General features: G+C 45.0%; 1 protein-coding gene across 4 annotated transcripts in view; it reads left to right on the forward strand.

Annotated features, from left to right (window-relative positions):
* The window catches only part of ADCY7 (adenylate cyclase 7), a 621,989-nt gene that overhangs the window by 235,544 nt on the left and 366,325 nt on the right, over positions 1-20,120 (forward strand). Inside the window, exon 1 of one of the 4 annotated variants that reach the window (XM_085639174.1) lies at positions 6,219-6,441. The exons of the other annotated variants lie outside the window; for them this stretch is intronic. The gene's annotated coding sequence lies outside the window, so the exon portion shown is untranslated. Of the gene's footprint in view, positions 1-6,218; positions 6,442-20,120 lie in introns of those variants that run through there. 4 annotated transcript variants of the gene reach the window in all.

Here is a 20,120-nt window from a genome sequence, read left to right on the forward strand (position 1 = left end):
TAAAGCATAGAGTACTTGAGACCGAGGTCCCGGAGACGCCGCTTCACCCCCTGGAAGCCCATCCGCTGTTTCTGGACAAGTTGGGTGAAGTCCGGGAAAAAGTTAATGGACGAGTTCTCATGTCGGACCGGGCCATGAACCCGTGAGGCCTGCAGAATCGCGTCTCGGTCTCTGTAGTGGAAAAGTCTCGCAACGATAGGCCTCGGGGGGGCACCCGGTCGCGGCCGGCCACCTGGGACTCGATGGGCCCGCTCCACAGCGAAAAACTTACTCAGGCCAGCGGGAGCAAGATGTTCGAGGATGAGCTCCTCGACCAGAAGATCAACCGGGCGGTTATCGGAGGTCTCCGGAACGCCTATGACGCGGATGTTATTGCGGCGGGCCCGTCCCTCGAAGTCTTCCAGCCGCCGGGCCATCAAATCATTGGCCGACTTGAGATCGCCGAGAGTGGCCTTCAGGTCCGACACGTCCGTCCCAAGGGAGGACGTCCGCACATCCAGCGATTGAACCCTCTCGTTGGTCTTAGAGAGATCCGCCCGGATTAGGGTAATGTCAATGGCCACCGTGTCGATTTTACGGGCCAAGGCCTCGTACTGTGTAGCGATGGTCTCTCTGATGCCCGTAATGGCGCCCATGATGTCCTGCAGGGACAGATCCGGAGAAACGGACGGGCCACCACTGGTGTCATCCGGGGGGACATTGGCTGTCCCGGGGGATCCTTTACCCTGAGTGTAGCGGTCCATGTTGTTCGTCTGGACCGGTCCCCCACGTAGGGATGTCTTGGTCTTACGCCTCTCGGGGTCTCCCCTGCCTCCCATGGGAACCTCGATCGCCGAAGGGGACCACCGAGGAAGCGTCGAGATGGCACAGACCAGGCAGACGTGTGTCGCACCACAGGCCGCAATATGGCGGAGCGAAGGGACCACCGTCAATGAGCACACTGGCAGCAGACGAAGCCACCGGCATCAAGCGATGGCAAAATGGAAGCCCAGTCGCACCAGGCAAGTCCACAGTCCAGCCCCTCAAAGACCAAAAGTGAAACCGAAAGTGATGTGACGGCCACTGGCACCGCTCCGCTGCCGTTGTTGTTCAACTACGCCCCGGCTCCACGGATCACCCTCGCATCGGGCACTGCCGTAGGGTGGGCCTCAAAAGTTCAAACCACCATAACTCCGGATTGCCAGGTCCGATTTGATTTCCGAAAGGAGTTTAGTGTTCAGCCAGCGTTCGTCTCCCAGATTCCATCAACCGGGTCAGGATAGATTCAGGATAAATTCCGAGGAGCAGCGAGGGTCCGGGGAGCCCTGTGCTCACGCGACCATCTTGGATGCGCGCTAGGCTCCTCCTCCTTCTTTGAATTATTTGACTTGTCTTATTCATACCAATATAAAAGAAGTATTTGCATAGCCAATAGGTCTCGCCTTTGGGACCTTATAAATATTTAGCCATGCAGCATATTAACCTGAGTGCTACATCTACTGTTCTTTAATGTGCAAGCTTTGACAGTTCTAGGTACATTATAGCACTGCATTGAGAAGTACTTAAAACTTTATTTGTGTATAACTCTTAGTCTGAAGTCAGATATCTGGGAGTGCTTTCATATGCGATAATGAAACAAAAAAGATTTTTAGTGAAATAAGTAGCTTGCTTGATAACACAATTTAAGAGAGGAAGACACAATGTGTCCAGGTTTTTTTTGTTTAAGTTTGTACAAATCAGTTAATAAATGGGTATCAATGTGTCTTAACTGATGAATCCTGGCTCTAGAAGTTGGCTCTGATCTGCGATTCTACAAACACAGTCTGAACTCTTGCTCACTGAAAATATAGCTTTACATACAAGGTCATGGGAGCTCCAGGGTGATAAATGCACCAGATGCTGAGGGTGTTCCGGTTTTGCCCGCTGCTGGGGGTGCTCCGCGGTAGCTCCTGCTCCAGAAGGTGAAGTTGCTCCAGGGTGCACTGCTGCTTCAAGGGGCGAGGAATATGGGATTTGTAGTTGCTTCAGCTTGGGCTGGTGATACAGGGGAACTTCTGCGGATACATAGAGGGTTTGCAAACAAAGGGGCATGAAGAGGTCAGGAGAATGGAGACAGACCGAAGGATAGACATACAGGGGTATAAAGTGAGACAAAGAAGGTGGGACAGAAATCAAGATGAGGAGACAGACAAGAGCAAACCATGTGACAGAGACCGTGGAATGGAGAGAGGCTGCAAAATCAAGATAGAAGGACAGAGGCAGACAGTGTGACAGAGTTAGAGAAAGGAACAAAGAGCAGAAAGTAGAGGATCAGAGACGGGTAGAAGGACAGAGATCAACAGAACCACAGGCTGAAAAAGAAAAATATGCTCTGAGCCAAAGCGGGACAGACAGGCAGAAGTAGATGGTTCCATGGAGATAAAGGCACAGGCAGGAAGGTGCCAGGAGAAGAGCAGGGCCATAGACAGTCAGAGGGACAGGACTGGGATAACACAGAAGGACAGGCCCAGAGAGAGGAACAGGCAAAAGGATGAAAAAAAGGTTTAAAGTGGCTGCCGGAAACGACCACCTTTTTTGATGGCGATCTGTGTGATATGTCATGTCTTCACTGTAAGTCATTGCTGTTCATAATAAACATGTTGGTGAACAGACTGACACTGAGCAATAATGAACTATTAATGGGGGATCTGGCTCTGCAACAGGAAGCCCCAGAATACAAACATTACTTGGGCTTAACTTTCAAGAAATGCTTCCTTTTTTAATTTATTATTAATATTTTTAAGCAATATATAATTGTGCCATGTTAAAAATATGTGAAGATATTAAAGGACAGGGGAGACCACAAAATGATTAAAAAGAAGACTTTGGAGCTTGGAAAATTTAAATTTAGGAATACATTGAACATTTTCTCAAAAATTAGGATGTGGTGTTTTTATTTCTTGACATTGTTACTTCTAGTCCCCTAATTATTCCTGTGGAAAAAAGAGAAGTTACGTGCAAGATCATCAGCAAACTTAGCCTCCCCACCCGTCCCCCGCCGCTCACCTTTGTTCCTAATGCTGCCAGCAGAGCGTGTTTCCAGAGAGGCTGAACAAACAAGCATTGAGATAGGGAAAAGCTACAAGCATAGCAGGAGGAAGGGAACATGTAAGGAAAGGAGAGGGATGAGAGGGGAGAGGGAACACAGGAAAAACAATGTTTTTGCCCCAAAGAAATGACCCGCTGGAGTTATATGCGGAGTGCCTGCAAACTTTACCTCCTCTCCCTCTCTCAGCAATGTTCCTAATGCTGCCAGCAGAGCATGTTTCTAGAAAGGCCGACCAAACAAGCATTGAGACGGGGGGAGGAGGGGGGACGGCTAATTCTTCCATCAGTATGAAGTGTGGAGATGCTGGGGCTCTAAGAAGGGGTGTGAAAACGACAAGGCTCATTAAACGTGCAAATGGTCTTTTAAAGACCCGTGAAGTACTCGAGTGCGGCTGTTCTGTGACCGGGAAGCTGTCTCAGCCCGGAGGTCCCCACAGGACGGGAGGAGGGGGGCGGGGCTGAAGCTGAAGCCCTGTGAGCACAATGGGCTTTGCGCGCCTGCAACACCATGTCTCTGCATCCCGCATGGATTTCGCGTTGCTCGCGTTTTAAAACCGGCGGCGCGAACGGTCTCGTAGGGATGTCTCGCAGTGTGCACGCCAAATCCAGGACACTGCGCGCTACGGGTGACCATCGTGCACGCGCGCACCTTGGTGGGAACAGTGGTCATGGGGGGTTGTGAGAAAATGTAAGGACCTTGGAGACCATAAAAATGCGTTCAGGGGAAATGAGAATAGAAGGGATGAACAGACACTCTGCATAACAAGACGGTAAAAGTGAAAGCAGGGGTGCGCGCGCGATGGCAAACATGCGAGTGGTGCGCGTGCAGCAGCGGAAAAAGTGAAAGCTCCAGATGGCTCCTCGGGCGCTGAAAGCTGCCGGCTGCGCGCGTGCACGCTCGCGTGAACGCAAGCGCTAGGCCGTGTGGCAGCACTTTGAAAACCCGTACACTAAATGTCTCGACCAGATCAGCGCATGCGCTGGATCAGGCGAGACCTAAAAAGGTGCAATGATGATCGTGTCACTCAACTGTGCGCATGTGTCAGACTACATGTACGCCCTGCGTAATGACTTGGGCGCCATTTCCTTTCATTTTTTTTTTCTTTCCTGGATCGGTAAATCAATAATATAAAGATTGTGTAGTGTTACAGTGCCAATCATAGAGGGGGGGGGGAAGGACTGAAGGTACTGAGGGGTGGGTGAGGGGAATGGAGGAGTGGGTGAGAGGACGGGAAAAGCTGCCCACGGATGGTGGGATGGAGAATCACAAGAAGGACCGAACACCACAGAAGCACATGGGTGAGAGAGAGCGACACAGAGAGCAGTGTGGGGCAGAGAAGCACACAGGCGAAAGGGAGAGCAACAAAGAGCGGCAACGGGGAGAGAAGCACACAAGGGAGCCAGCTGGAAAACATATGCACTCTTATGGAGTGCTTAAACAACAAAAAAGTAGTTCCCCAAAAGTGAGCAGTGGAAGTACACAAGTAAAAAGGATATGCTGCAGAGAGGTATAAACGCAAGGTGGACAAGGCATCAAACCATCCAATAAGATGCAAGCAAATGAGAGTGATGATAACTCCAACCAATGGTAAGCAAAAATGGACTGTAAGCCCTCTGTAGGATCTTGGTAAGCTCACAATAGATCTTTTGCAACCAGACACCTTGTGTTGTCTAAGCTTGACCTGATAAAACCCTACCCCTCGCCCATTCAGTTGTATTTACCCCTCAGGAGCCCCTAAATTTTCTATTCTTTGTGCCACTTTTCCATCTAGCCCTACTAGCAGTTGAGCCACCATCTCCAAAAGCCTAGTGCTGAGAAAGATTTTCCTCAGCTCGGCCCTGGGTGTCTCCCACACATGTGCACGGCCACGCTGTTTGCTGGGCAAAGGACTCGCAGACACACGTGCCCTTCACTTGATTTTGAAATGAGAAAACAGGGCCAGAAATCTCAACACCACCGGCCTGTCTTTTGATGCCACCTAGTATGTGTCTTTTGGAGAAGTTCATTCAAGGGGCCGCACATTTGTGTGAACAGCGGCACTCTCCCCAGAATAAGGTTAAACAAAATATGCACTAATGCAGGCTTCTCCAATGAGTAGCTCGTGAGCTAATGGTAGCTCCCCAGTTTCCTTTAAGTAGCTCTCCTGTGTGCAACCCAGCCTACGCTGATGAATGAATGGAGGGAAACAAATTGTATTTCCAAAATATATTTAAAGTTGAAGCACTCAACATATAATGCGTACCATTATGATTGACATGCGGCACCTACACCTTGTAGTCCTCATTGCCTTAAGTAACGATTCCTTTTCATCGAGGTATACACTTGTATGATCCATTGCCTCTGTGCATGTTTCTGATTTAAAGCGAGTAGCACTATAAAAAAAGATAAATGCGAGAGTAAGGTTAAGAGGAGATGAGGGTCACTGTCGGAAGGCGGCTGTGTAGGAATCTGTGAAGAAGGAAGTAATTAGGGGGTGCCAACAAAGATTGCCACACCGGGCTCCCCAACGCAAAAGCCAGCCCTACTTGTAGCTCCGCGTGCTTGGGAGTCTTAACAGAAAATGCCATAAGAGGTATTTTCAAATGCATGGCAGTGGAATGCTGCATCCCTACCAGCCCCCTTTTGCTTCTTGGCCATTGCAGGCACCCGCACGTGCCAATTTCATGAACCTCTCGGATTAATTTAGTGAACAGAGATTGATTGGCATGTGTTTACCGCTGGCCCTGCTCTGTCTGGGCCTTGTTACCCAGTGCATGATGAAGAGCGTAGTTTCCGGTAGGGAGCAAAGCGAGAAGGCTCTGCCATGGTCTTAAATGGCTTAATTCAGGATAAGGAAAGCCATTAAGGACAATTACAGGAAAGCCACAAATCATTACATTAAAATAATGCAATTATAAATAAATCCCCAGCGTCCCAGCACAAGAGGATTTCTTTTGTTTCTGACCTTTCAAAAGAGAAACTCGGTTTGCAGTGAGAAGAAGGAATGGAAACGGAAGCGCTGCAGTAGATCTGGCTTGCTGATTTGCATTTGGTGGTTTTGCCTTGTGCAGTTTGGCTGTTTCCCTGAGCTGCGCCTCCCTTTACACGTCTGTCAGATTTTGCGGTCTGTGTGTTAGCTTATCGTTTCGAAAGTGGGAACGGGCTGTTTCGTGAGGTGGAAATGGCGACGCAACCCCGGATTGAGCGTTTAGACTGCTTGTGTCACTCGGGTTGATGGTCAAAGGGAGCATGAAGTATGACGTAGGTGTGTCACAGCGGAAGTCTCTGTTCCGCTGCGTGAGGCGCGAGACCCGAGTGCGCACGTTCTTGCCTAACCAGCAGAAGTGTTTGGTTGCTGCCAAAGCTCTGTCGGGCATCACACTCTACAACGCACTGTAAGTAATTTTTCTTCATCCGAAAGATCGTTAATTGGAAAAAAAATACATATGCATTTTAAGTCATGAATTGGCAGGTGTTTTTAACCTTAATGGCCGTTGGGGCGCAATTTCCTCTTATTGACTTTGTGTGATTCGTTTGTTTGATTTGTGGCGAGATTGTGTAGCCCATAGAAGGGATCTTAGCTGTGATGTTCGAGAGGGGTGTGGTCAGGATGAAATATCAAAACAGTCTTCTGTTTTAGTATTTGGTTGTAGCCTGGAGCTAGCTTCAAAGTGCAATAAACAGTACACCAGGCGCGTGTCAACCTCGATGTGCTGTACGTAGACGAATATTGTTTTCATTTCACACTGAGGTAGGGAGGCGGCTGTGACTTGTAATTAGGATAGTGCACTATATGGTCGCCTTTGTTGGCATCGCACAGATTCAGAGTTACACATACATGTTGATTCATACGGAGATAAAGTGATCATGCAATCTTTAATTTAGTGACAAAGGGTTGACACTCCCTGCTGTGCTAAATTTGTAAAACAAAAAAAGAAAAATAAATATAGGGTCCCGAAGTTTGTCTTAGGAGTCCACCACACGTGCTGCCGAATGTCAGGGTTGTCAGTTGCCAAGGATGCTTCCTTAGTCTTGATTCCCTGTCATGCCTCTTTCTTTTGCCACTCTATACTTACAGTTTCTTCACCTCATTCTTGAACGTTCTTTTTTTTTTTTAATGCTTTCTCCCTTTGTCATTGTTTTCTTCTCTATTGCTTTCTAATTTCTCCTTCATTTCTCTCTTTTGATCTGAGTCAAAATCTCACGATGAGTCCCAGGGACTCATGGGGACTCGTGTAACCCAATTTTGAGTGCCCGCGCCCAGCACCAGCACAAATTAAGACCTTAAAGCCAGATTTCAATGTTCCAGTCTTAGAAAGTAAGCCTCTGTATTAGAGGTCTGGTTTGAATTCAGGTAGATAAAAATCCTCCTATTAGTGAAAGAGCTGCAAAACCCTTATGAGAAACCACCAGCACAATTACCTCCACCGTTACAGGGTGGAAAACATTCCTCTGGGGTTTCCTACTCCGTGTTCAACATTTCCTCCACAAATATGAGGATTTTCTGTTACCACCCAACTCTAAACCATGCCGTAAACCTCACTATGGTAAAAACAACTCCTTCCTGTTTTGATAAACATTATTTTGCCCTTAAGAGTGCGTTTGTAAAATGTGGATGCTAGGGTGGGAGGGTTGTTAGGTGTTGGAGTACCACCACATAAGAGATCTTACATGTCTTGTCGCCATGCACTCTGAGAGCTTCTACTGTGCTGACTTTAAAACTGAATGGTACATGCCACGTCATAATAACTAACTTATCAAAAATATACTGAAGTATGTTTGTGAGTTTGTCGTATATTTTTTTTCACTGAGGAAAACAGTCATTTTCCTATGCTGTACAGTCACAAAATATTCTCAGAATGTTGGTTGGTATTGGCCACTCTTGTATTTAAATTCTGTATTTAGTAGTTTTGTTTAGAACCCACTAAGGGTAGTATATATCTCATACAAAACCATTATCTGATAGAAATAGTGTGTCCTGAATATAGTTTACAAAAATAACGCCCCACTGGGTGTAGAGTTTCTGTTGTTAATTCCAGTTGGTGAGTATTTTTGTAAATAACATTTAGGACATAGTATTACTGTCAGAAAATGTTTTGGTTAGATATGTTGGCACCGTACCCCACTAAGCCATTTTCCGAGAATGTTGTACAGGGTTAAGGTTAGACATTGCTTCATTTAACCCGTGGATGGAGTCTGACAATGGCCCCTGTGCATTGAAACCTTTGCTTATGGAGGTTTGCACGAACGATACGCCCTTCACAGTTGGAAGCAATGGACTGTCAAACGTAATGCCTGAAATGGTGAGGTGAACTCACTAATCCAACGTGCAAAGAGGTCTAAGTGTGCAGTTTGCGCTCACTTTAGGGTAGCCGATAGGGGAAGTACTGAAGTGAAGAAGTAAGAGGGTTTTTATGCACACTAGCCCAGGCTGTACGTTGTGAAAGACCTTTTTGTGGCAGATGCTGCAATTTCCTCTCTGGGAGTTTCTTTGCTAAATTTGTTAAGCTTGTCGCAAGATCTTGTAGCTCTGTTTGGAAAACCTTCTGTAAAGCCACAGTGATCCATGAAGCATGCTTTCAAGACACTTAGCAAATTCTTTTAGGTTGAGTTATTCTGGTAGAAATGATTGTTTCTCTTCAGAGAAACACTGTTTCTCCATTTACTGTAGAGACGAGGCTCCTTGGTTTCCCGAGTGTCACCACATACAGTCTCTGAAGCTCATTGGATGATCAGAAAAGATCAGGCACTCGTGATGTATGAATCTTTAAGCATTCCTCCTGGTCTTTTAAGGGTCATGTGTGATGAATACGATGTAAAACTCCCCCCCCAGAAATCAAAAGAAAACATCCTTCCAACTCGGATATTATTAACCAGGCTTACATTTTACAGCATTTCCTAGGGCAGGGATAGGTCGAATGAATGAGTTACAGGCCAGGTAAATCATGTGACAAAAATCTGGAAGAGGATCAGATGTCTAATTTTCAAATTTCGGATAGCATACAGGCTAAGGAATACATAAACGCTGCACAGTACACCAAGGATTTTGCAGGTTTCCAGTGTGGTCTTGTCTAAGGAGTAAAAACCTGGTCTGAACCTTGGTGCATGAAGAAAGGAATAACAGCATGAGGGCCACACCTGGTGTACCCTCTCGCAGTTAACCCAACAAGACCGCATCCGGACCAGTCATTCGCTGCTTTTGCCGTGTGATTTTTTTTTTTTGTTTAATTTTTTGAATTCTATAATCGACACCAACCGAAAGAGAATTTCCTGCCTTGAGAAAGCCCTGGCTTTTCAGCCCCTTGGCGAAACACGTGTCGGCTGTCTTTATTTTCCTGCACAGGACTTCAAATAAAAGAAAAAATACCAAAGATGAGTTCTTATTTTCTCAATATATATGCCGCAGAAAACTAAAATTGGGGATTCTATTACCCCTGAAATCTATATTCGGAAGAGCATAAAACCAAACCCAAAACACATAAACCAACAAGACATCTGTCCCAGCCACACCAATAGGAAGGCTGCCCGCGCCCCACGAACAAGAGGTCTTTCCCAACCACTTTGACATGTGAAGATTCCCAACCACATCGAAAAGTCTGGGCCGTGGCATCAAGAAGACTCTGCCAGCCACAGGACGGAGAAAGCTGTTCAAGCCACGCCAAAGAAAGTTTCTCCCAGCCATGCCAACAAGGTGGCTTCCCCAGCCATGCCAAAAAGACAGCTTTCCTAGCCACGCCAACAAGAAGGCTCTCCCACCCACACCAATAAGAAGGCAGTCCTAGATCCGCTATCAAGAGGTCTCAGTCAGCCACTTCGATAAGCAGACTCTCCCCGCCACATCGAAAAGACGTCTCTCCAACAAGAACACACTCCGAGCCACACCAACAAGAAGGCTCTCTGAGCCACGCCAAGAATCCTCTCCCAGCCACTTTGAAAAATAGACTTTCCCAGCCATATCAAAACTAGGGCCCTTCCAGCCACACCCACTAGAAGGTTCTCCCAGCCATACTTGCAAGAAGGCTCACTCCGCTACGCCTTAGAGAGAACTCCAGCAGCGCCACTAAAAAAGCTCTCTCACCATGCCACTTAAAAGGCTGCCATACTTTCTTATGCTTCCAAGCCCAAAGACCGCATATTTACCTCATGTTTGGTTAATGTTGTGTGTGATCCTCCTGCCTAAACCTCTACCTTCTGTCAAGAAGCAAATTAGGCAGTTTTCCATCAGAGTCTTAACCATTTGATGACCTTAAACTTAGATGCCAAAGTCAATAAGGTGTTCAATATTTGAAGAGGAATTGGTTGTCTCCAGTGTCACACACATGTTGGGACAGTGTTTTGTACTGTAGAGACAACCTACTGCCTCAAATGCTGGAGTCTAGGCTACTGACTTTGGCCTCCCCTTGTATAGAGCCAGCTATTGATGTATTATATTAGAAAGTATTGTATTCGTATTTTAATAAGGCATATCTACACTTTACAAAGCCTAAATCACTTAAAGTACAGTTAATATCCACAGTTGTATCTTGAAGATACTTTAATACAAGTTAATATAATTCATATATAAATATTATAAGTTCATAGTTCACAGAAGGCTTTTTATATAAGTCCACTAAAAAGGTTCTTGATAGTCCCTTCCCAAGCCACACAGTTCTCCCCCTGGTGCTGGGTGAGTGCAGTGCTGAACTCCCTTTGCACATATTTTGGCTCAAAGATTAAGACATTTTGCACTGGTATGAGATGGAAATAAATATTCTTCACTATGCAAAGTGTTGTGGCGTCACTTCCTGTATCAACGGAGGTTTAAAGGAAGAAGACTGAATGAAGGACAATCTGGGCAGAGGAAATAGCCTAGGCTCACTATTGATAAACAGCACCCCTGTTGCACCTTCGGGTTCACGTATGTACTTGTTTTTATCTTTGCAGGTTTTCAGACGCCTAAGGCGACTGAATCCTACCACGCGCAAAGATTACTGAAATAAATTGAAAAAAATATATACAGTAATAATACATAAACTCGATGTAATAAGTTGGATCAGGTTCTGTAATTGCTTTTTTTTACTGTGCAATAGGGTCTCCCTCGCTAGTCCTTTACTGCTCCCCTTCCCCTAAAAAAAATGTACGTGAAGTTTTTTTATTGGGGTATTTGTGGAAAGACCCCAATAAAAAACTTCACGTAAATTTTTTAGGCCTCACTGACTGTATGATTGGAACAATCAACTTAGTTTACTGTATTTTAACCTATATTGTATGCATTGTACTATTATGAATTACGAAATACTCAATGTTTTTTAATGTGATTCTAGATTGTTTTTAATGTATGATTTTTTTATATGAATAAAAATCTTGATGCTATTTCTCGAATTTGGTGGTACTTTGGTTAGAAGGTACAGCGGTGTATGTGCACCCCTGCTCTGTGGGGCCTTTGGTTTGAGTGAATTTTGGTTATATGTGTGTTGAGTCTTCTTATCCAAGGGACACATTTTACCTTTACTGTTCAGTAGCACCCTGGTCCCTTTGGCTGGTGGGGCCACCTCTCTCCTGCAATTACTATGATATTACTCGGACAATGCTTCACGTTCTCATTTCTCCAAGTCGCTGTTAGACAGGCATAGGTGCAGTTTTTACCTAGAAGTCCACTGCAAGTGATGTACTGTAATTTAGGTTGTGTTCTTTTTCAGTGTTTCAAATACAATTTTGATATGGGAGGACTTGCTACTTTAAATTCTGAGTTTATAGTGTATTGCTTTGCCTTTGTTTTGATTTAGAAATGCTCTTTTCTGCCTGTTCCATCTGGTGACTTCACACGTATGCACAAGCATGTGCATCCACTCACAAGGTTCACTGCAAGTAGTGTGAGTGACCCATCACCCTCTACATCAGTGGCGGCTGCCATAAAACGAAAGTGGGGGGATGGACAACGCACGGGGGTGGGGGGGCGAGGGATGGGGAAAAAGATGGGGCAAATAATTTTTTTAAAAACTTATCTTTCCCTTCACTTCTGCTGCCGCTGCCTCCGACGCCCAACTCTGTGTTCTCCCAGCAGTCGCTGGGAAACCAGGCTCCCTACCGCAGTGGTTCCCAAACTTTTGACTCCTGAGGATCCCATTGAGTCCCTTCTGGAAGTCATGGACCCCCCCAAGCAATTTGTACGATTTAAATTTCAAACATTTGTACAGTAATCTACAAAAAAGACACAAACAAGTGCACACCCCAAAAAAATCTTAAATTACTAACGATTTTATTATTTTATAATGAAAAAATTTGCATAAATCGAATACTTTTAATGGGTCGGTTTGTGCTGCATCTCGGCAACTAAATTTTTGATGCTTGTTTTTATTTCGAGGTACGAGGCTCCTGCCAGGGTCGGACGGAAAACCCAACACAGCCCTGGCAATTTTTCTCTGATCAGTCCCCGTGTGATGCACACCAAGTGCAGCGAGTGAGCCTTACCACTATAAAAGGGGGCTTTGGGGCGCTCTCCTCCCTAGAAAATTATGGAAAAAAGGGTGCATTTTACAATACATTTGTCATTATATATTGAATTGTATTAGTGTTTAAAGCATAGTAAATGATGAGCTTACTATGCGCCAGGATACAACAATCTTTGCTGGGCCTATCAATGATACACTCACTATCGCCCTCCAGCAGTGCCTCTCATCTCTCCATAGCCCCTCTGTCACATGTATTTCATTTGTTTTATAGCACCTCTCATGCCAGTGTAGAGTGTCAGAGCACTTTGCATCACACACCTACAGAGACACTGAATCATACATCAGTGTTTAGAAAATGTTACATAAGGCAAAGGGGATTACAAGGTGTAGGATTCACATGTCCTCTACATTGGTAAGCATTTCAGAAGAGTGCTTGTTGTGGAGAAGCACAAACTCAGGATTCAGAACATAAGTCTTTAGCATTGACTTTAATAATGAGAATGTATTTCTACCCAAACAAATCTTTTTTAGCACCATCAGGATAATGCTGGAAAAAAACATAACTTACTAACTTGTACCATGCAGTTTGCATGCAGCTCTTTGATGGCAGTTCATAGCTCACTGTGCTAGATTATGAGTGTAACTTATGAACTGCACAGTAATAAAATAAACTCTGTGACAAAAGCAGTGACCAACTAAGTTATGCACAGAAAATGCAGTTTTTTAGGTCTCGCTAGAGCCAGCGCATGCGCTGCTCTGCGAGACATTTAGTATGGGCTTAGAAAGTGCTACCACAAGCTGCTTTGACTGGCCTAGCGCTTGCGTTCACGCTCGTGTTCACGCTCTTAACCACCAGCTTTCAGCGCCCAATCAGGCGCCATCTGTCTTTCCTCTCACTTGATTGCTTTCACTCTCCTCCGCCCCCACGCCGCGTCACGCTGCTTTCACTTTCGCGAGCGGCCAATGCTTGTTGAAAAACATTCTGTGCGCTTTGATTTACAGAACGTGTGCTTCTTAATATCTCTTTTTAGCGCAAACGAAATCATGTTTGCTTTTCATTTCAGCTGTTTTATTGCATCATTTCTATTGACCTCTGTCAATGTAGATCTCACCTCACTCCTGCAAATAACATGCATGCACTTTTTCTTCTTCTACATTTGATCACTTTTTGGAATGGAATCGAATGCGCCATTTGTTTAGTTAATGTAAGGCTAAAACAACTTTCCATGGTGAATTACTGAATTCTGTCAGTTTTTTCTTTTCTATTGTAATTCTAGCTAAACAAACTTTATTGTAAACTACTGAAACATTTCAGATTGTTTGAGCATTTTGATGCAGCCTCTCGCAACGCTTTCTCGTGCCAGTAAAGCCTCATTCATGATCAGTCTCTCCCAGCAGTGCAGCATCCATTGGGTGACTCACAGAAGAGCTGCTTTATTTCGGGGCAGCTTGTGTCAGCGCGAATTGCAGCGGTGCCTCACTTCAGTAGTGTCACTTGCAGCAGCTTCTTTCCTGTGAAGCAGGATCAGTGCTAAGTCCCAATCAGCGCTGCCTCCTTCTCGTACAGGTGTACGCAGGGCTTGCCCATTCGAGTACAGAAGTATGTCAGGCAGCCTCATTTCAGAGCTGACACGCTATAGTACTGTGTCATTACGTTGCTGTGTTCTCGCTTAAGGATGTTTTTGTCAGTGCACGCCTATTTCAGGGCTGCCTCGTTCAGCTTAGTTCGTTGCTACCTCTCCAGTGCATCCTCACTCAGTGAAGTTTTATTTTATTGCAGCCTTTGCTTTTTCAGGGAAATCCGTATGTAGCTGCATGCAGGTTTTTTCCCTTATTCTAGTCCTGCCTCGTTCCAAGTCATTCCCACACACTGCTGCTTCGTTCGGTTGCTACAGTCTAATGTTATATTCTGTGTCATTTCAATGAGGGTTCATTCCTTAGCGGCCCTCATTTAGCGCTGTCTGGGAACATTTTCACTCCGTGAACCCTCATATCAGGGCTGCAGCCTCAGTAGCTGAAGCGTCTGTCCTGGGGGCCTCACTCTGGTACTGCTGTATTCGAGGCACACTTACTCGAATGCAGAGGTATTCACAGCTGCCTTATCCTTCACCCAATGTTGCCTCGTTCCTATGCTGCCTCATTCTAGGACTGTCTTGCTCTTGTGCTGCCTCAGTTAACATAGTTTCATTGCTGTACAGTCAGGGCTTTAAGTGGGCCGGGTGCTGCTGGTGCTCCGCACAGGCAGTTCTAAAAAGCAGGTGCTGAGACGGGTCCCTATCGGGCTCTCCATTTTGCCCACACCCTCAGGGTGAAAATAAATCTTAACTCTGCAGCATTGCCACCCTTCAGTGCCTTTGATGTAACTTCAAAGAGACTTGTTATAGTTGTTTCACAGTCTCATCATTTCAGAACAGAAACATTTTCAATATTATATACAGTAAAGCCCTGGTTGTTGTTTATTCATCTTATGCAACTTACAACCACTGGCAAAGCCAATAGCACTGACTTGTTGTAGGTGTAATGTTACTTGTATTATATATCTGTATGCAATGACAGAAGCAGCAAAATACCAGACTGGCGGTGCACTATGCTAAGAGCAGATTTTTAGTTTGGTATTTTTAAGCTACACCCTTAATTACATTGGCCACGCCCCTTTGAGAGACCCCCTAGTTTTTTCATGCCACTCAAAGCCCTGAGTACAGTGGTATTCCAGTGCTGTCTCAGTCACTGCTGTTTCAGCATGTGACTGCTTCCAGTGCAGCATTTAGCCATGCAGCCCCTTTTCCAGGGAAGTGTCGTTCGCGTGCAGCGCATCCAAGGATGCCCTATTCTCGAGCAGCATCGACGATCGGAGCTGACTCTCCCCATCGCTACCTCGTCGTCGTAGCGCTTACTCTTTCAGTGCAGACTTGTTGGGGCAGCCAGATTTCGCACTGGTGCTTCTTTTGGGTTCTACAAAAAGGTTTCTTTCCTATGTTGTCTTTTTAGAGTGTCGGTTTGCTCAGTAGTGCATAATCGTTGTAGCGCCGCCACATTCGGTTTGGCCTCTGTTCGTGCAGTGTCACTGAATAGGACCTCGTTCTCTTTCCGGCTTCCTCCAGTGTGGCCTCAGTCCGGTGCAGCCTGCCTTGCTCAGTGCAGCTGTGCATTACAACAGTTGTGTCTTTCTCAGTGGTCGAAGTGGGGGAAAAAAAGTAGGGGAACTATGGGCGGAGAATCAGATGGCGGGAATAACCCGAGAATGGGGTCAGTGGGCGGAGTTAGAGGTGTGGCCAGGATTGGCAAAACATCCCATGTTTTTGTTTGGCATTTCACTGACCAGTTACAGCTTATTATGTTATGTAATTCAACCAATGGATACACATGATTTTTTAACGATTAATATGAGTTATTGACATTAAAATAAATTCACAAAGAGGGATATGTTTCTAATCACAGAATGTCCCAAATATGCTTAAAAATGGAAGCACAAGCCATTTGTTTCCGAGCCATGGAGTTTCTGTCGTCAGCAATATACACAGCGACAATCAATTTTACGTGTGTAAATCACTGTATAGGAAATGTTACATAAGACAAAGGACTACAAGATGTAGGAGTCACATGACAACCATATTAGTAGGCAGTATAGTTTTATAGTGATTGAACTGGAGAAACACAAACTCAGAATTTAAAACTTAATACCATGATTGGGGGTTCTCTTTAATAATCATTATTGATTTCTATCCAAATAAACACTTTTTGCAACATTAGGATAATCAAAGGCTTAGGGAAAAAACCATAAAGCTCTAGTTTATACCTTGCAGTTTGTATGCAGCTCTTAGATGAAAGTTAATAGCTCACTGTTCTTTGTTTGGATTTTAACTTATAAACTGCAAGTAACAAAAGGATCTTTCTGACAAAAGCAGTAACCCACTGACCTATTTACAATATGTGCACTTTGTGATGAGCATGGTACATTTTCATTGCAGCAGGCACATTAACCCTCTGCGCTATCTTTCCCTGAGTCAAAACTTCCACTAGACAAAACTCCGATCTCTCTCTCTAGGAAGAAGTTTATTCACCGGAGTTATCATGACATTTTATTATTGCTGAAAATTGCTGTAGGCCAGGAAGGAGGCAGCAAGTGCTTTTAAAACCATAATTTACAACGCCCCCACTCAAAGTCAGAACCCGTTGCAGTCACACCGGTCGCACCACCCTTGAGCCAGTTCTTCTCAGGGGTCCTGTGACCTCAGTGACAGTCACTGTTGCTCTAGGGTCTGCTACTTCGTAGGCCTGCCCACAAGACTGGAGGTGAACTTCAGTATGTATTGTGGTGGGCAAGCCTTCAAGGTGAACCCACACTTGCCACTGCTAGGGTCAACCTACTGGTGCTAAGACACCAGGGCTTTTCCGGTTTTGCAGGGCCTTCTAAGGTCTAGCATGGCAATGTTCTCCCTCAGGAGAGTGGTCTGGGGAACTGTTCATGAAGGCTGAACCTGGTTCCCTAGTTCTAAATTCGGCAGCTCTGCCCCCAGTGCTACATCCACTCCCTCACTGAACACCATACTGCCCCACTGAGAGAAATTCACACTGCCTTCAACTACAATCCAATTTGACCTGCTATAAACAACTGCATGCGACTCAATTCAAATTACGTACTCGGCAAGAGCAATATGCTGCCTAAAGGAAAAGGTAACAACATCCTGGAAAAAGCAAACACTCATATGGAATGAAAGATTAAATAAAGCATGTGAAATGTAAGCAGAAACAACATGATGAACTTAACGCTTTTACATTTATGCAGAAATCAACGAGTATTTTTGCCTGAAAACTACAGGGCCCAGAAAGGACCCATTTCAATGTCCACTACTTATATGCTTACAAGACGTAAGCAGTAAGGTTTAAATAGACCACGGGGCATATTATCAAGGATGGCGTTAAAAAATTATCGCCGGTTTAGCGGCAGAAAACTGCGGCTTAAGCTGCAATAATGGGCTTGATAATATGCCCTTGAGAATTCCAATAGAAGCCCATGTTCTGGTGTGAACATGGGCTTCTATTGGAATTCTCCAGGGCATAATATCAAGCCCATTATCACCGCTTTAGCGGCAGTTTTCTGCCTCTAAACCAGCTATAATTATAACCTTGTCCTTGATAATATGCCTCCCAATTCGTGAACACAAAGCCGCCGTAAACATTTTGTTTTCCAATCCACCCATCAACCAAGTATTGCAGTACCTCCAGGTTTGGCGCACTTCCCCAACGGGGGAAAACATCGCTTCACAGACAAACTCAGTAAAGTGACGGTAATGTTTTTGGAGTTTGAATAAAACCAATCTGGCCACTTTAAGAACACTCCGACTTGTTTTTTTTAATTGATTTTTCATATTATGAACCTTTTGTTTCCGAGGCTGCACTTTGGAATAGAAAAATGTAAAAATGGCATTTCCAGAACATTTTTTCTTCTTTGCATCCATTTCACAGGCGAACAAATGAACGACAGAAAGAAAGAGGGTGAGAACCATTTCTTGAGTCATGGTTTTCAGTAAGTGAGGAGCAGTTAGACAGCCAGAGAGGGAATAGGAGTAAGAAAGAGGGTGGGGGCAGCTGCCAGCGGCAGAGCAGAAGCAGACACTGTCCTTGTCTCATCTGGGCAGGAAGCAAGAGGCGGAGACCTTTTCCTTCCCTGCTCCCCGCCCATCCTCAAACAGCCACTAATACCGAGCCTTCTCTGAGGCCGTGGATATTTCTGACGTCCCGGGACGCATGTTCAAAATAAACAAGCATTTGCAATGCAATAGATCTCTCACAACTGAAAGTTTGAGCTCCTGGCTCTGCATTATTAATTGCAACACCAGTAGCTCAAGCTTTCAGTAATGCTTTCAGTATTGCATTACAAATGCTTGTTTTTGTTCTTCCTAGCAGCAGCAGGTGAAAAAAACAAATATTTTCCAGCCAGTGTGTTTGGAGGAGAGAAGGATGCCAAACACATTTCACAAGCCAGTTAAGCCTCCATTGGCAACTAGTGATTGCCAGTCGAGGAGCAGAGCTGAGAACATTAGAAAACCTTGGCGGAAGAGTCTGTTTTTAAAAACAACAAAGAAAAGAAGAGAGATAAGAAAACCAAACAAGGAAAGCTTACAGGTGGTCAAGGGGAAAAGTGTGCCACAGGAGGCCAAAAAGCGAAATGAGGGCTTTGTTCTATCCAGCAGCTATTTGGAGCCTGAAGCTGAATGTGTGCATATACTAAAGTTACAGTGATCCTGAATACAGAATGGTTCTGCACAGGGTACATAACACAAGCGTCCCTCAAGAGTTACAGGTTTTAAAGCAGGGGTCTCCAACCTCTTTCGTAATAAAAGATACTTATGTTCAATGAAAGTATTCGAGTGTTATAATAGTGACCACATCAGAGGAGAGTGCATTAGTGCCCACCATATGCACGGTTACTGCCAGTGATGACTTCAGTGCATCCGGTATGGTTGCCAGCAGTAATCTCAAAAAGCCTTTGACAAGGTATTATGCCTCCACTTGGGTAAAACATAACAACCATAGCTGCAATGCCTCGGCGCCAGGATAATAACATATGTAAACATTCGCCCCAATGCCACAAGATTTAGCCCTATAATATCAGCTTTAATTGTATTTTTGGAAATAAATTTAGCCATTTTCTCCAAATATGAGCTTATGAGTTCTGAAAATAAACACAATTTCTTCTTGAATATATACACTATCAATTTTGATATATGCATATAAAAATTCAATCAAGCAAAAGCTTCTAATTTTTATGCTGGCAGCACACAGGAGAGCTACTTACAGGTCGCTGGAGAGCTACCAGTAGCTTACAAGCTACTCGTTGAAGACCTCTGTATTAAAGCAAGGGACTAAAGATGCATTTCTTCAAGAGATTGCAAGAGACCCTAACAAAAATAAACGGCAACGAGCTCCACAATCAGCACTTCTAAAACAGGTCCACACTCAAGACAATACGAAAATAAACTCAGGCCAGTCCCACAATTAGCACATCTTAAACATAACACACTTAAGAAAGCACGAAAATAAACGCAAGCCAGCAGCCCCACAATCAGCATGTCTTAAATATGACACACTGAATAAAGCACAGGCAGGTGCCTGGACACCTGATAGATAAGCGCTATAGAGATTGCACACCAGAAACACCAACATTTAAAGTGCTAAGAGGCTGAATATTTGTTGTAGAAAAGCAGGGTCCTCTCTCTCTCTCTCTCTCTCCTCAAGCACGTGGCTCTCAGGTGCAGTCGAGTTATTTCTAGGATAGAAGCTGTATGTGAAGTTTTTGCACCCAGGAGCAGTTGGGAAGCCACTTTTAAAGCACACTGCAGACAGTAAGCGCGGTGACAACAGAGCATCTCAGGAGACTTACACTTCATGTTGGTGCTCAGGACAGAGTGACGCAGAGGGTTTGGGGTGGATGGGAGAAGTGTCGGCAGGAGTGAGGTTACCTCCCCTGCTATCTCTCACTGGGAAGCCTGCAAAGCATCCAATAGTTTGAAGAGGAAAACACATGTTCCTCTCTCCTGGCCGCAAAGCCTGATGAAACCTTCAAAAATGTCACGAGAGAAAAGAATCCCCTCTGCAAGCCCGTGTTTTGTACATTGGTCTGCTCCTCACCACTCCCCCTC

This window comes from Triturus cristatus, chromosome 12, assembly GCF_964204655.1.
Source record: "Triturus cristatus chromosome 12, aTriCri1.1, whole genome shotgun sequence".
Classification (NCBI taxonomy): Eukaryota; Metazoa; Chordata; class Amphibia; order Caudata; family Salamandridae; genus Triturus; species Triturus cristatus.